The sequence below is a fragment of the Pinus tabuliformis genome, chromosome 5_1 (assembly GCF_031772625.1).
Source record: "Pinus tabuliformis cultivar Carrire ecotype Pingquan chromosome 5_1, CPIR1, whole genome shotgun sequence".
In the NCBI taxonomy this organism is placed as follows: Eukaryota; Viridiplantae; Streptophyta; class Pinopsida; order Pinales; family Pinaceae; genus Pinus; species Pinus tabuliformis.
The window spans coordinates 260,168,410-260,186,560 of record NC_142305.1 but is presented as its reverse complement, the minus strand read 5'-3'; the positions used below and the strand labels follow the sequence as shown (position 1 = coordinate 260,186,560).

Below are 18,151 nucleotides of genomic sequence, written 5' to 3'. Positions count from 1 at the left end.
TTTGAGATTGAATTCTAAAGCACATAGAAACGCTAACTTCATTAGACCATATCTCCAAAAATATAGTGAACTGAGGTCTAAAATTGCATCTAGATTTTCATCACATCTAGATTTCACCTCCACGTGGTAACAAATTTAGCTTCTAAAGGCTCAAAGGAAAGAAGTCGTAGCGAAAATGCCAAGATGATCTGTTTGAAGTAGCGAAATCCTAGGATCCAAAAATATAATACAAAATGTTATGTAACCAGATCACAAAAAAAGAATAAAATGTTGATTAATGACTTGAAAATAAGCCTCTTCGAGGGGGAAACCTTATTTTACATCAAATAAATGAGCAATTCTTGGATGATTCAAATGAGAGGAACTCCTCAATATATATAGGAATATAAGGGCTCACAATATAATTAGGGCCTACATAATAATAATAGTGTAAGGGAACAACAATAACAATAGTGGGCTTCTATGGGGCACAAAAATAACAATAATGGGTTTCTATGGGGCACAACAATAACAATATGGGGGCTACACTAGTATTATGGGGACCTAACAAAACTCCTCATACACTTCCAATTCTTTAGGGTTAGTTGGTTTCTTGATCTCCTTGTGAGTTAAATCATATATCTTGTTTACCATCAAAATCAACTTGATCCTTTCCTTCCAAGTGCTATAGTTGAAAAACTCATCCAACCTATCCTTAAACCACAGACCAACCGACGAATTTGTCATTATTATTAGTCCTTCAACAATAATGGAACCAACTCCCTCTTGAGTTGTATGTTGTGCACCTTTTAATTCACAGACCCTTCAAAGTAGCTCTGAAACCATGTTGACCTTTCCATGACACTCAAGAATCTAGTTTGAGTCTAAGATCATAATCATAAACACATTCAAATGCCACAACACTTCTACTTTACACAACGGAAAATACACAACAATGGATCAACTAGTACACAAGACAAATTTGAACCCAACACTTGTTATATTACAAAACCTCAATACAAAAATCCTAGGGCTCTCGTACTAAGGATCATGACACTTAAAATCAGCCATGATACAAGACAAAAAATAGGGCTTGGTATCAAAAACTATGATGGCCAATATACCCTGAACAAAGAACACTTGACCTACTTGTTGATGCTTCCGTAGCCCTTTCAGTCTACGTACTTTGAACACATCTAATAGGTACTTTGTCTTCCCTTATGCTAATCATGCAACTTTTTCTCCATTAGAAAGTGTGCATCTCTAACTTAACAATTTTCCACTATCAACCCTCCTACAGCTCAAAGAGTGATCTAACTTTGGCCCAATCAAATCTGCCCACTAGCTGCCCTACTGCTCCTCCAAGAGTGGCAACTCTTTGGGTCTTCACCACTACCCACTTCTTGCCTCTCTGTTGTCCCAAATATGAAAATACTTGGGACTCATATGTTCCTCTCTTATCTCTTATTCAACCCTATTTCAATCACAGAACTGAAGCACAAACAACAACCCTCTTATCATCAATCCTCCACTCTTGAGTGTTGAAATATGTAACTAGGTTTGATCTTCATAATGACATATGTAATCATGTTTTTATGTCTTTGATAGAAAGGGGAAAATAAATTTATTATTGTCATTATTATACACGGGTTTCATTCTCAAGGTTATTTTTTATAGGTCAAGCACCTATTGAGTGCTTCTAGGGCTTGTCATAAAGTCAATAAGTCAATTGAGTCATTGTCATGTATGGAAGGCCCCTTTGGACATGTTGTATATTGTAAAGAAAATTTATATGAGTAAAAATTAGAGTCAAAGACCCTCCAAGACCTTGTCATAGTGCTACAACAAGTCGGCCTTCACAAGATAACAAGTCGGCCAACCAAGAGGAACAAGTCAGCCTATTAGGGCACTCAAAAAGAAGCTTGTAAATAGAATCACTCAACCTCATTCAAAGGACAAATATTCAGCTCAAGAATTTCGATCACAAGACAATAAAAAGTATCATATCAAGCAAAGAAAGAGGAGACAAGAAAGAAAAAAATTGAAGTATTTCAAGGACTATTTTGGGCCTTCATTCCTCACATGTGCAAAGATAGCGCATCAATCTTGATGCATTAGGTATCGAATTGTAGTCACACTAAGAAGTTGAGTTTTGTCTCTAAAATAAGTCCCCTTTACAAGAATAATTTCCTAAGAGAAGAAGCCAACTCAAGTGAAGGAGAGAGAAGTGTAAAAACACCACATTCTCCCACAAGTGTAGAAACTAGGGTTTCTACAATAGCTGAAATTACAGACATAACTACAGGTCTAAATTTGAGGTTGAAGAAGATAGTTGCAGTAGTTGCGAAGATGATTTGACTTGGGTTTACTTTGCTAGAAGAAAGTTATTCAAAGGAAAGGTTTGACTTGGTCCTGGAGGTATCTTTGTCAAGGGTTATAGGTCTTGGAATTCATCATTTGAAGTTTTATAAGAAGAGAAGAATTCTTGTGGGTTTTCCTCTCAATAGGAGAGGTTTTGGCCCTGGCTAATAGCCTATATATTGTGTCCTCTTGTCTCATTGTTTGATAATTGTTTGATGATAAGAACATTAATAATAATCAAGTGAAAGAAGAAGTTAATCAAGTAAAAATACATCACAAGCAGTTATCAAAGTAAGAGAAATCACTTAAAATCTAGATGCCCTAGATTTCTCAACATGGTTTCAGAGCTAAGGTGACAAGACAAGGAAAGGAAACTTGAAGAAGGATCATCAAAAGGAGTATCAAGAAATTCACGACATAAAACTATTGAGAAGTGTAGCAAGAAAGGCTAAATTTGACTTAGCCTTGGTCAAATTGAGAAAATTTGAAATTTCCACATCAACATACAACTTGGAGCCAGTTAACTAAGGTGACATGGCTCTTGTCACTAGTTAGCTCAGTGAATTTGAGTTAAGGGCTTGGAGTTCATTTTTCATGTGTTGATTGATAATTTGTAGCAATCGAGTTCAATTATTTCCATTTGTATTTAGTTAAACTAGTTCTAATTGTTGATAGTACTAGTTGGAGGTCAGTTGTGCAGTGGGAAAATAGTCTAACTCATAGATCATCTAGTTAACTTATCAATCAACCAAAAATAACTCATTCATGCAAGGAATTTGAACTGCTCAGTTGTGGTGGAGATTCCATGGCAATGTAACATTAGTTGTAGACTAGCCTTGAGTGTATAGGTGTTGCATGCAATCAACGATAATTCATTGGGAATTGCGAAATCAATTGGAGGAAAATTCATAAAAAATAGGGGCCTAATTCCTCAGGATTTTCATAAGGATATAGGATATCAGGTGGAGGCAAAAATTGACTAAGTCTAGGTCAGAGCTTTTCATTAAGCAGAGAGAGCAATTATTCACTTACAGGTTGAGCTCATAGCGAGCAAGAAATTATAATACATTCTCTATTCATATTATTAATGCAAGAAAGATTATATTTCTACATGGTATCAAAGCAAGATTCACATTAGAACAAGAATTTCAAAGTTGTTCCTCTAGAGGTTCAAATTTGCAACTTCAGTTTAGTAGGATTTCATTAGAATTGGGAGAATGACCTTCAACAGATTGAGATTATAGTATGCCTTGGAAGGAATCTCGAATTTCATTGCATGGAAGGATCACATGGAGGCAGTGCTTGATGAAAATGGATTACTGGAATATGTCAAGATAGACATTCCAAAACTAGGATCAATTAATGCCCAGAACCTAGCCCAATGGAAGAAATATGTAGCCAACGTGAGGATATTAATCTTGGAGGGAGTGCAAGACCACATTGTCTCAAATCTCCATGGGAAAGAAACTCCTTTTGCGATGTGGAAGGAATTGACTGATCTATATTAGAATAAAAATGACCATAGAAAACTGGCCCTCAAAAACAAACTTTAAAATATCAAGATGCAAAAAAATGATACTATTTCACATTATCTCACCAAATTTACACAAGTTTGGGGTTGATGTGAATGTTGCAGAAAATTACTTAGTGAGCCTAGCTCTTTTAGGCCTTCCAAAATCCTGGCACAATTACTAGGACTCTATGAATGGAAGGGAAAAATTACTAAATTGGGAACACATATGGTCTGATTTGGTACAAGAAGAAATCAGGCGAAATACCATAGATGAAGGTTCATCCAAGGGAGAGGATGAAGATACTTTTGCATTGGTTGGGAAGGGAAAGAAGAGAAAAGAGAATAAATATAAAACCAAACTAGATTCTAGTCAAGGGGGGAAGAAGAAAGACTTGTCCAAAATAAAATGCTTCAATTATCATGAATTCAGGGCCGCACTATGCTAGAAAGTGTCCACACAAAAAATCTAGAAAGAAGAACTCAAGAGGAGTAGAAGGTGAAGCATTGACTTCACAGTTTGAGCTAAAATTCACCCTTATCACGTGCATGGAAAAAATTGTGATGGAGAGTGTGTGAAACTTGGACTCAGGTGCCTTGTTCCACATGACAGGGTGTAGAGATTTTTTTAGTGACCTAAAGGAGAAAGATCTCCATATGTATATTGAACTTAGGAATGACATAAGGTACAATACGATGGGGATTGGTACAATAGCCTTTAAGAGGGAGTCAGGATCCACTCTTCACCTCAAATATATCATGTTTGTTCCAAGCCTGAAGAAGAACCTCATCTTTATAACAGTTTTGGAAGACCTTGGCTATGATGTGATCTTTAGTAAAGGGAAAGCCTTTATGAGGGACCTATCTACTTGACAAGTGAAACAAATTAGGGTTCATGTGAAGAACTTGTATAAACATGATCTAGAATATTGTGTTGCATTAAGCAGTAAGGCAAAGAAAGTGTAGAGTCATGATGTCGTTGAGCTCTGGCACAAAATATTGGGCCATTTGCATCATGGTGCCCTAAAAATTGTGCATCAAATAATCACTAGCCTCCCTAAAGAATCACTTGAGCAACAGGATGTATATAAGGGTTGTACCTTGGGGAAGTATATAAAATCCACATTCCATGATCGAGACAACAAATCAAATGCAGTCTTGTAGAGAGTCCACTCTAACTTCTGTGGACCCTTCTCGACAATCTCCACAGCCAGACATAAGTACTATGTTATTTTTATTGATGATTTCTCAAGAAAATGTTGGATCTTCTTCATGCAGAAGAAAGACGAGACATTCTCAAAATCTATAGAATTCAAGGCACTAGTTGAGAAAGAGACCAACAAGAAGGTGAAGGCTCTCAGGAACGACAATGGAGGTGAGTATGTTTTGAATGAATTCTGGGATTTGAGTGTGAAAGAAGGCATTTGAAGAGAGCTCACAACACCCCACAACCCACAACAGGATGGGGTAGTTGAGAGGAAGAACCAAAGAATTGTGGGAGCTACGAGAGTTATGTTACATGAACAAGGCCTACCATTGCATTTGTGGGCAGAGGCCCCATTAGATTCTTGGTATGATTACACTAGAGGAGGCTTTCTTGGGGAGAAAGTCAGATGTGTCTCATTTCAAATTTTTTGGAGCCTATGTTTACTGCCATGCCTCTAAAGATTCGAGGAAGAAACTTGAGCTGACAGTAGAGTTGAGAGCTTTTGTGGGTTACATCGAAACTCCACACAATTACCGGGTGTACTTACCTTCCCTCAAAATGAAAATTGTTTAAAGGGATGTAAAGTGTGACGAGGAGAAAGCAATGAGATGCTCTCTTGAGAGGGAGCTCAGATCTCACCAAAAGAGGAGCTTTTAGCTCCAAAGGAGGAGCCCCTGGAAGTTGTGGCACAACCACAAATGGAGGAGTGGAGAGGAGGAAAAGTGGAGACATCCACTCAAGCAAAAACATCAAGAGAAGATCTTAAAATAACTATGGAAGCTAATAGATTGGTGCAGGATGCGAGGGAGAATGTGGGAGCTCCTTCAAATTTGCGCAAGAAAAGGAGGTCACCTGAGAGGTGCACTAGTTATATGGCTCTAATGATTAGCTTATAGAGACTAAGCCATCCTCTTTTGAGAAAGTAGTTGAGCAAACATATTGGGTTGATGTAATGGTGGAAGAATACGAATCCATCATGAAGAAAAATGTTTAAGAAGTGGTCCCAAGATCAACAAATAAATCAATTGTGGGTTTGAGATGGATCTTCAATGTTAAGCATGTGGCAGATAGAAGAATAGAGAATTATAAGGTCAAATTTGTGGCCAAAGGATTCTCTCAATTTGAGGGAATTGACTATGAGGAAACCTTTGCTCTCGTAGCAAGGTATTCATCCATTAGATAAATTCTTGCACTGGTTGTGCATATGGGGTGGAAGATCCACATGATGGATGTAAAAACAACATATATCAATGGAGTTATTAAGGAGGAAGTGTACATCGAGCAACCAAAAGCTTTTGAGACATTTGATCATGAGTCTCATGTGTGCAGACTTAGGCGAGCATTGTACGGTCTCAAACAAGTACCCCTGAGCTTGGTACACTTGAATCGGAAATTATCTTACTGGATTAGGATTCACCAAAAGTGAAGCGGATGCAAACCTCTATCGTATTTTGGTAGAAGGTAAATTGGTTATCATTGTTTTATATGTTGATGATTTAACATTGACAGGTGATGAGCAGTAGACTAGCTCTTGCAAGTAGGACCCTGCAAGGGAATTTGAGTTGAAATACATGGGTCTCATGCACTACTAACTCGGGTTGGAAGTATGGCAAGGCGATGGAGAATTTTTTATGTCTCAAGGCAAGTATGCCACTGATATGCTGCAAATATTTCACATAGAGAGTTGTAAGCCCATGTAGACACCTCTAGCAACCAACAAGAGGAAGGAGAATTCCACTTCAGGTGAAGAGGTTGATGCTACCATCTACCAATAGCTAGTGGGTTCACTGATGTATCTTATGAATACATAACCATATATGTGTTATGCAGTCAACTAGCTGAGACAAGCTATGTTTATCTCGACCAAATTGTATTGGAAGGAAGTTAAGCATGTTTTACGGTACATATGGGTAGATGGAGTGAAGTTGCATGGCTTCACAAATGTAGATTTGGCAAGGATTCTATCTGACCAAAAGAGTACATCAGGTGGAATTTTTAGTGTTGGTTCCACAATAATTTCTTGGTATAACTAGAAGTAGAGGTCTATGGTGCTCAACTCCGTAGAAGTTGAATACATGGTTGCAAGTCAAGCAACATGTGAGGTGATCTGGATGAGAAAGATACTCGTGGGACTGTTTGTTTAGGAGATGGATCCAACTATGATCTATTGTGATAATCATGGTTACATTAAGCTCTCTGAGAATCTGATATTTAATGATTGATCCAAGCATACATATATTCTATATCATCATTTACGAGACTGTGTGCAGAGGAGGATAATGTTGATACTATACATTCTGATAGAGGAACAAGATGCTGACATATTGACAAAGGATTTTTCAAGAGGGAAGTTCGAATTCCACACGTGCAGGATAGGGGTGGTTGTAAATCTCTTTCTTCCTAAGATGGATTGTTGAGAAATGTAGCAAGAAGGGCTTAATTTGACTTAGCCTTGGTCAAATTGAGAAGATTTGAAATTTCCACATCACCAGACAACTTGGAGGCAATTAATTGAGGTGGCATGGCTCTTGTCACTCAGTTAGCTCAGTAAATTCGAGTTAAGGGCTTGGAGTTCAGTTTGCATATGTTGATTGATTATTTGTAGCAATCCAATTCAATTATTTGTAGCCTTGAATTCTTTTACATATTGAGAAGATCAAATCAACATAATATGACCTCATATGGAATATGAGGTGATTGACAATCATGGTTCCAATGTTGAAAGAACCATGTAAAGAAGATCTTGAGAAAATAAATATGTGAAGAAAGGAAGAAGAGTTCGTGAAAGATGCAACTATAAGTCACGCAAGATAAGATAAGTGACCAACATTCGATAACTAGAAGTAATAGCTATGAAATCTCCAAGGAGAAGGTATAAATACCTTGATAACGTCTGAAAAAGAAGGAAACCCTTGATATTGAATGTCTTGGAGATGGAGTCATTCATGTGTAGGATGTTGATGTTGCATGAAGCTGATGTCATGAAAAAATCCCATCCTAATAAGGTAATTTTCATTTGATGTTCATTTTGAGTTTTAAAAACATTTGGTTGGGTTGAAATAGGGAAACCAAAAGAGAGTTGTAGATGTCACCTACAACTAGTACTCATGTGATTCGACAGAAGATATTGAAAGAAACATGACTTGGAAGAGGTATATGTATGAATAAAAACCATATGTGAGCTATAATATCACTTTAAACAGAAGAATGACATGACTATTGATTCAACTCGGTGGTTCGTTAAAGGAATGTGATGAAGAAGATGGTCGATGCCCTACGAAGAATATCTAGAAGACGAAGGCTCTGTGATGAAAAAGTTGAAGTTCATCACATTGGAAAGAGAAGCCTACAAGAAGATAATAGCACGATCTCCACCAAAGAGCTGATATATGTTGTTGGAAAAGGGTCCCTAGTTCAGAGGGATATTGGGCAAGTCACTGGTTAAGAGGGAGCTTGAGTATGTTCCTTGTATAGGAATGATTATATCCTCGCTAGCTGAGAGGGAGAAATAGACACATCATTCTTGTATTCATGTTATGAAGAAAGAATGGAGGATTAGGTAAGCATCTGAGATTGATTATGATGCTCTTTGAGGATGTGGTAAGGCATCCAATAGGAAAGAGTAGTCGAAGAGGAAATTCCTTGAGGATGTGTTATTCCAATAGGAATTGTCCTAAAAGGAAATACCCTTTGAAAACTTGGACAAGGTATGTTCCTTGAGAGACAATGATGATGGTGTCTATTAGTCATTTGTCTTGACAACATTATGCTATGGTCATGTGGAGATATACAGTTGTTAGTCAAGGCCTTGTGATCCAGGTGGATGTTGGTGGCCACCACCTAGCCCATGTGGACCCCCACAACTATCTCTTTCAGTGTTTTCAGTTTCCTTAATTGTAGTACAACTTACTATTTTTAGCAGTTTTTCGGTTCCTGAACTTCTAGAGCTGTTTTGAGACCCTAAACGATGTTTTTTGGGAAATCTAGGGCAACATTGGTCCATGGACTGATGTTGCCTCCCAAAGTGGTAGTGCTCGAATGGATCTTTCTAACGAGCTATTGTACGCGTCAAACGAAGATCGTATGCCAAAGTTACGACCCCGGGAAGTTGGTGTACCAATTTACCCAAACGGGGCCCACAGTTTGGCGTTTCATCTTCTAGGGTTAGGTTTTGGAATGCTAAGGGTTTTCCATTGTTTCTCAACAATAAATAGGCTTTCGAGCCTCATTGTAACAGAGTTCAGAGGCATGTAGCCACCACATCTCTTCTCAGAGATAAGCTACCATCGCCCTAGCTAGTTTATTTCCATTACTGTTTGTAAGCATATTTTAGTATTTTACATTAATGAAATGAAGTATTATTTCCGTTGCATATATGTGTTTATGGTTATCTCTATAATTTGTTGCGTTCATGTTTAAATCCGGATCAGTGGTATCAGAGGGGTCTGCTTTTTCTTTGTTTTTCTTTGCATGCCCCCAACGAGGTCGGGATATAAGGAGTTAGGGCTTGAACTGGTCGAACCTTTGCAAGACCAGCCTCTCAAATCTTGACGGCCTCCCATGGCGAATGAGAAGAAAGATGAGGGGGCAAGAGATCCTATCAAAATCTTGCTCGAAGAAGCCCTCGAGCGACAAAGGAACACGATGATGAATAGCTTTGTGCATATCCTTAGCGACTACCCAGAAGCGACGCATCGGCTTCCAGCAGCTACTCTAGAAATGCCACGCCCTTTAAGGTACAAGTTAATTTTGAAATCCCCATATTCGAGGGTTAGATAGACACAGATGTTGTAAATAAATGGTTAAATCTGCTAGAGGGATATTTTTCTGTTCATGAATTTTCGAGTCGGGAAAAGATTGTTTTCACTCTTCTCAAAGCAGCCCCCCACGTCAAGGACTAGTGGAAAACCTACTGTGAGCAGAAGGATGAAAGTACAGGCTCACTGTTTTCAGCAGCACCCACTTGGAATGACTTTTGGGATGCCATCAAGGAGCAGTACTACCCTGTCAAAAGCTATGAGGACAAATACATCAAATCGACCACACTGCGGCAGGGACGAGACCAAGATGTGCCAGAGTTCACAAACATTTTTCATACCCTTCGCACATAGTTGGGTATCAAAGATTCTGAGCTGCATCTGGTACTCAAATATCGCGGCTGCCTACACAGATACATCCAGGAAGAGATGGAGTTCTTGAACATCTCCTCACTCAGCGCAGCATACCGATACACTGTCAAAATTGAGAAAATGTTCAAACAGAAGAAGCGAGACTTTGGATCTGCAAATTCGAAGCCAAAAGGACAAAGCCAAGGCGAGGTGACCCAAGACAACCCCTTGAAGCCACAAGAAAAGAACAACACCATGAAGCTGAAGAAGGACACAGGAAAGTGGTATGAGTTCCACAAGAGTCCCACTCATAACACAAGTGAGTGTTGGACCAAGCAGTCACTGGTCGCTGAGTTGAAGGCTTTCGAATCAGATGCATGTTCCGACCCTAAGCCAGAACTTGACAAGGGGAATGGCAAAGGGAAGCAGGTCATTGATGTGGATCCCAGCGCCACTATTGCCATTGCCAAGATCCAGAAGAAAGAGCCCAAAGACCCAGAGCAGGGGGAGCGTCTTTTCCACTCATAGATGTGGGTGAAGGGTTCGCTGCTGCAATTCATTTTCGACAGTGGCAGCCAAAAGAACCTTATTTCAGCAGAGGTCGTGAAGCGGTTGGGCCTACCGACTACACCACACCCACAGCCATATAGTATCAGGTGGCTTCATGAAGGACGAGATCTCAAAGTTCGCCAGCAGTGCCGCCTTTCCTACAACATCAAGCCCTTCACAGATGAGGTATTGTGTGATGTTACACCTCTGGATGTTTGTGATGTATTATTAGGCCAGCCATACTTGTGGAGGCGACATGCTGTGTATGATTCAAGGCCTCGTGTTGTCATTATTTCTTTGGATAATTCATTATACAGGATATCGAAGGTAGCCCCACCTACCTTGAACTCTTTGATCATTGCTAAGAAAGGCAGCAAGCTCATATCACAGACTAGGAAATTCATCTGTATGGGGAAGATCGTTGCTACATCCATGGCCCCCGCGAAGGGTTCCTCCATGCAGCAGCAGCAACAAAGGGATACAGTCATGACAAGACACAGGAACAACTTCTCCTCACCCGCAGGGGTACCACACAAGTTTCAGGTGGGCAACAAAGTTTGGTTACATCTGCAGAGAGAACGCCTTGCCAGAACCCATCAGAAACTCAGGCGACTCCGACATGGTCCTTACACTAGTACCAAGGCTACGGGCAACAATGCTTTGAAGCACATCGTTCCTCCATTCCTTAGCTTGCACCGAGTGTTCAATGTGGACCGTCGTCGACCATGCTTCCCACCATTTTTGGACACATTAGAGATTGCAGAACAACTCACCAGAGACCCAGCTCAGCAGAAGCTTCCTCATCTCAAAGAGGAACTCAATGCAATGGGGACCATTGCTTCCTAAGGGGGGAGGAATGATCTAGGTGGATGTTGGTGTCCACCCACCTAGCCCATTTAGACCCCCACAACTGTCTCTTTCAGTGTTTTCAGTTTCCTTAATTGTAGCACAACTTACTATTTTTAGCAGTTTTTCGGTTCCTGAACTTTCAGAGCTCTTTTGAGGCCCTAAACGATGTTTTTTGGGAAATCTAGGGCAACATGGGTCCATGGACCCATGTTGCCTCCCAAAGTGGTATAGCTCGGATAGATCTTTCTAATGAGCTATTGTACGCGTCAAACGGAGATCGTATGCCAAAGTTATGACCCCGGGGAGTTGGTGTACCAATTTACCCAAACGGGGCCCACAGTTTGGCGTTTCATCGTCTAGGGTTAGGTTTTGGAATGTTAAGGGTTTTCCATTGTTTCTCAACAATAAATAGGCCTTCAAGCCTCATTGTAACAGAGTTCAGAGGCATGTAGCCACCACATCTCTTCTCAGAGATAAGCTACCATCGCCCTAGCTAGCTTATTTCCATTACTGTTTGTAAGCATATTTCAGTATTTTACATTAATGCAATGAAGTATTATTTCCTCTGCATATCTGTGTTTATGGTTATCTCTGTAATTTTTGCGTTCCTGTTTAAATCCGGATCACCTTGCTATATGACAATGTTGGTTGATGTGATGAGATGCAATGAGATAAGATGAAATAATAGCTTATGAGATGGCTTACCAATCTAACTCTTCTTATGAGAATTCTTCAGTATGAGAATGTCCAAGTACCTTATATGGATTATGAACACCTCCCTAGTTAAGAGGGAGTGTTGAAATATGTAACTAGGTTTGGTCTTCATAATGACATATGTAATCAAGAATTTATGTCTTTGATATAAAGGGAAAAATAAATTTATTATTGTCATTATTGATGCATCGGTTTCATGCTCAAGGTTATCTTTTTATAGGTCAAGCACCCATTGAGTGCTTATAGGGTTGTCATTAAGTCAACAAGTCAATTGAGTCATTGTCATGTATGGAATACCACTTTGGGCATGTTGTATATTGCAAAGAAAATTTATTTGAGTAAAAATTAGACTCAAAGACCCTCCAAGACTTTTTCATAGTGCTACAACAAGTCGGCCTACAGAGAGGAATAAGTCAGCCTATTAGGGCACTTAAAAGAACCCTGTGAATAGAAGCACTCGACCTCATTCAAAGGACAAACATTCAACTAAAGAAGTTTGATCACAAGACAAGAAGAAGCCTCATATCAAGTGAAGAAAGAGGAGACAAGAAGAAAGAAAAAAATAGAAGTATTTTAAGGACTGTTTTGGGCCTTCATTCCTCACATGTAGAAGTCAGGGCATCAATCTTGCCGCATCAGGTATCAAATTGTAGCCACACTAAGAAGTCGATTTTTATCTCTAAAAGAAGTCTTCTTTGCAAGTCAAGTTTCCTAGGAGAAGAAGCCAACTCAAGCGAAGGAGAGAGAAGGGTAAAAACACAATATTCTCCCACACATGCAGAAATGAGGGTTTTTCAATAGTTGAAATTGCAGACATAATTGTAGGTCCAAAGTTGAGGTCGAAGAAGAGAGTTGCAACAATTGTGAAGTTGATTTGACTTGCGTTGACTTTACTGGAAGACAATTCTTCAAAGGAAAGCTTTGACTTGGTCTTGGAGGGGTCTTTGTCAACAATCATAAGTCTTAGAATTCGCCATTTGAAGTTCTATAAGAAGAGAAGAATTCTTGTGGGTTTTCCTCTTAATAGGAGAGGTTTTGGCCCTGGCTGATAACCTATATCTTGTGTCCTCTTGTCTCATTGTTCTTTCATTTCTTGGTAGTTGTTTGATGATAAGAGCTCTAATAATAATCAAGTGAAAGAAGAAGATAATCAAGCAAAAATACATCACAAGCAGTTATCCAAGTAAGAGAAATCACTTAATCCAGTTGCCCTGGATTTCTCAACATTGAGGTCAATGAACTAGAGCCCAAAAAACCTACCCTCTTAATATTGACAAGTTTTCCCTTGTCCTCTATACTAGGCATAACAAGCAACTGCTAACATACCTCCAAAATCTATACACAAGCCACCAGTAAATCTATCCAAATTGGACCTCATCACCTAGCAAATCATCAACTGGGAAAGACAACTAACATACATGTTCTTAGGATGACTTCTTCTACCCTATACCTGTGGTCCTGTGCACAAAAATATAAGATTTCAGCTCTCTGTTAGGGATTCTTGTAACAACCACGCCAACCCTAATTCTTGTGCCCTAATCTCCCTTAAATCCATGCACAAACCCTCTCCACGAGCCCTTATCTCCTGAATTGTAACTTGACCCTTTTCCACAACTATTCTGAGGTTACATCGACCTAGGTTTTACTCTAAACTAGGACTCTTACTCCTAAAATAAGCACAAAATATTTTATCCTATACAAAGAGAGTTAACACATAAAATGTGTGCTTAGAATATGCCTTTTAAGCTTAGCCAACAATTTTCCTAAACTCGGACTATCCAAACAAAGAAACAGATGCCAAATCATTCTTCCTTCCTTCACTTGGATGTACTCATATAGGCATTGACTACTTCATATGTCTTTCACCAAAGAAGAATTGCACTTGGATGATGTGCAAATGAGGTTCACTTGTCTCCTTTTTATAGAGATATTGGTGGGTTTCCCTTAACCACCAAGGGTCACTACATAACATTAAGTCAACCTTAACAATTTGTTAAATCTCCATAAAACATGAAAAAAAAAAGGTATTTTCATTCATATAACAACAATACATTGATGCCTTTGGTTCCCCTTAGCCCTTCAAGGGTGACCCACATGCTCTCAATGGTCAAACCATCCAAAACTCTTGTAGGTTTCATGCCCACAACTTTGGGTGCAAAACCCACTGCTTGGGTACACTTTCCCACAAAGCTCATGTGGGTCAAAATTCTCACAAATCATGTACCCTAGGGTGTCAGAGTACCTCTGAAGTTACATAAATCAACATATTTAACCACCTTAACAAAATAAAAACTAAATTTAAATACGTGAAGTTGAAGTGATCAATGTTCTAAAGCCAACTATGTGTAATACTAATTAACACTCCGCTATAAACCCATAAATATAAGCCACACACAGACACACATTTCTAAGAACCAAGCACTTAAAGGTGCTCAAATCTCCACATCTTGATTAGTGAAGAGTTGAAAAGAGAGCCTTCTAGAAATCAATGTGAGGGTAGAGAAAACCCAAAACCAACCAATGAAGGTACAAGAAGCAAATATAGTGACCATCCATGGAATAATCACCAAAGGTGCAATGTCCTTTGTGAAGATATAAAACCTTAAAGGGATTTTAGATTGAGATCTACTATTTTCCTTAGGTACCATAATCATTTCTCACTTGTAGCCACCTATGAAAAGCCTAAGAATGGCTACTAAAGATGCCAATAACAATTGGTACTTGAATGATGAATAGGCTTCTTGCTGGATCGCTCTGCTCTGAGACCTAACCGCTGCTCTTCTGCGCCCCTGCCTGGCTCGGCCCTCAGGCTGCTTGCGTCGCTGGTCCCCTGTGGGCCCCTCCCTTTGCGAGGCACTCCCCATTACGGTGTCCTGCGCGCTGAGATTCTTTTGTAGGCTTGCAACAGAGATAGCTTGTGGGGTTTGACCAAGGTTGATGGGTTGCCACCTCAATGGATCTGCCCCCTCCACCTCCCTCTTCCGATGCAGAAGCCTTCCTTAAGCTCCTGGAATCCCTGCCAAAGAAGAAAGCTTCAGAGGCTGTGAAATTCGTTAAACGCTTGGATGACATTCCAGAGATCTCGCTCCCCCCTGAGGGTCCGATCAAGGTCGCCCTTTCGCTGGCTAAGAGAGCTCTGGTTGGCCAGTTCACGGGCCTCTGGCCCTCCCCCAAATCCACGGAGAACTGGATTGCTAGAAACTGGGCTCCCCTGATTAAGAATGGTGTCACCTTGTATTTCTTGGGGAAGGGATTCTTCATGTTTGAATTTACTGACAAAGAGGACAAGGATCTGATATTCCGCAACGGGCCTTACTTCATGGGTCCTCAAGGGTTGTATCTCAACAAGTGGAAGCCTAATTTTGACCCTTCAGTTAACGTTCCCACAACCGTTCCCGTGTGGGTTAGGCTGCCCAACCTTCTTGTGCATTGCTGGAACTAGGAATCCCTAAAGCACATTGGAAACACCTTGGGAAAATTCATCGATCGTGCAAATCACAAAGATCAATTCGACTATGCAAGAATATGCGTTGAAGTTGACCTGGAGGTTGGCTTGCCCGAGGCAGTAAAGATCGGGGTTGGAAGTTGGTCCCATGTCCAGAAGCTGGACTATGAGCAACTCCCGTTCAAGTGCAGGAAATGTTAGGTCTATGGCCACTTCGCTCGGAACTTTCCAAAGAATATTGAAATGGAGAAAGGCAAGGATGAAGGCTAGACCTAGGTTAAAAGATCCAAAAATGCCCACAAAGCCAATCGACCAGGCAACATGAAAGGCAATGGTATGCAGGCTGCCCCTAGCAACCAAACCCCTGCCATGGAATAACAAAGAAACAAATATATTATGTTAAGCCCAGCTACGGAAGGTCCCCTAGAACCAGAGCTACAGAAAGAAGGATCGATCCCCAAAGAACCCCCCATGGAATCAATACAGGTGGAAAGTAATGAAGACAGACCAAAAGAGACTCCCATTCTAGAGACAGAGGAGGTGTAAAGCTCGGAGGAATCAGAAGAAGAAGGTGAAATAGAAACTTCGCAAACCTCAGCCAGAAGATCATTGAGAGGCCGAAAATCTGCGCGAGAAAAAAGAGAACAAGAGACCTACAAAGACAAGCTCCAGGGCAGTCAACCAACCCTTGAGAAGCTTTTGGCAAATACTCCGAAGAAGAACAGAAATCAGCCTCCGAGCTCTAGGGGAGCTCATCCTTCAAAATGCAAGTGATGAAGATCGTCTCCTGGAACTGCAGGGGTATGGGGAGCAGAAAAAAAGAAGAAGCTATAAGAAGTCTGATAAGAACAGAACTTCCCGACCTACTCCTCATCCAGGAGACTAAAATGGAGGACTATGCCTTCCTTCAGATTGGCAAGAAGCTGTGGAAACAAAGCGAAGGTCTAGCAGTATCAACTCGAGGTGCTTTTGACGGACTAGGTTCTATCTAGAATACAAATAAATTCATAAAGCTTAGAGAAGTTAAAAATATCCATTGGTTGTTCACAAAATTCCATCATATAGATTCAGATATGACATACTCCCTCTTCAATGTGTATGCTCCCGTCAGCTCAGCAGAGAAAAAGCATTGTTTGGATTCCATTAGGAATCTGGAAGATTCTGAAGACTTAGCGAATATTATCATTGCAGGTGACCTTAACCTAACACTATCAGCAGCTGAAAAACACGGAGGAAGCATGGTCAGGGACCCGGCGCGGGAATGGGTTGAGGACTTGCTGCTCGAATAGGATATGATTGACATCAAGCCTTCGGCTGGGAAGTACACATGGACTAACAAAAGAATCGGACCTAGCCACATCGCTGCAAGGTTAGATCGATTTCTCGTCCAAAGCTCTTTTCTTCTTCTTGGTCTAGAATCTAGAATGCATATACTCCCTTGCAGTGTTTCCGATCACCGCCCCATTAAACTCGAGTTGTTGGCTCATCTGGACCAAGGTCCCATTCCTTTCAAATTCAACACTCACTGGGTCAAGGAGCCGTCCTTCTTGCCTCTGATAAAAGAAATCTGGAAACTCCCTGTCAAAGGCTCTGCATTCTTTGTCTGGGAAGAGAAACTCAGGAGAGTTAAAACTGCTCTAAAGTCCTGGGTAAAATCTTTACCAAACCCTGGTGTGGAAAGGAAAATGATCCAGGAGCGCCTTGATTCGCATCACTTGGCATCGAAAAACGTTGAGATCACTAAAGGACTGATCGACAGGGAGGCCAACTTAGCAGAGGAAGAGTTTTAGAGACAAAAATCCCACAGTCTCTGGCTCAAGGCGGGAGATAGAAACTCTTCTTTCTTCCATAAGAAAGCTCGGGCTCGAAAATGATTCAACTCTATCTCAGAAATCAAAGTAGAGACCACCATACATAGAGACATCAGAAGCATAAAAAACGATGCCTTCACCCATTTCAAAAATATCTACAGTGAAGAAGAAGATGTCAATCTCCCTCCTCCCATCGTGAATGAGGTGCCCTCCCTGATAATCGAAATAAATAATCAGTTCTTGGATGCTGAGATCACTAATAATGAAATTAAGGCCTCTCTCTTCGCTATGGAACCGGCCAAGGCCCCAGGCCTTGACGGTTTCACTGTTGGCTTCATCCAAACCTATTGGCAAATAGTGGAGAAAGACCTTTGCATAATGATAAGGAAATCCAAAGAGTGCCAGAAAATTGGGGGAAGCACCAATTCGGCCTTCCTGGCCCTCATTCCCAAGGAGAAAGGAGCCAACTCATTCAGTCGGTTCTGCCCTATATCTCTACGCAATATAGGTTACAAGTTGATCACGAAAGTTATTGCCAACATATTAAAAACCATTCTGTCGAATATCATACCTGCGAATCAGGGAGGATTTATCAAGGGAAGACAGATTGTGGACAAC

At 40.4% G+C, this 18,151-nt stretch overlaps 1 pseudogene; it reads right to left on the bottom strand.

Moving 5' to 3' along the window:
• The window catches only part of LOC149164390 (autophagy-related protein 18a pseudogene), a 190,478-nt pseudogene extending 175,337 nt beyond the window's left edge, over positions 1–15,141 (bottom strand).
• Between the last annotated feature and the right edge of the window lie 3,010 nt (positions 15,142–18,151).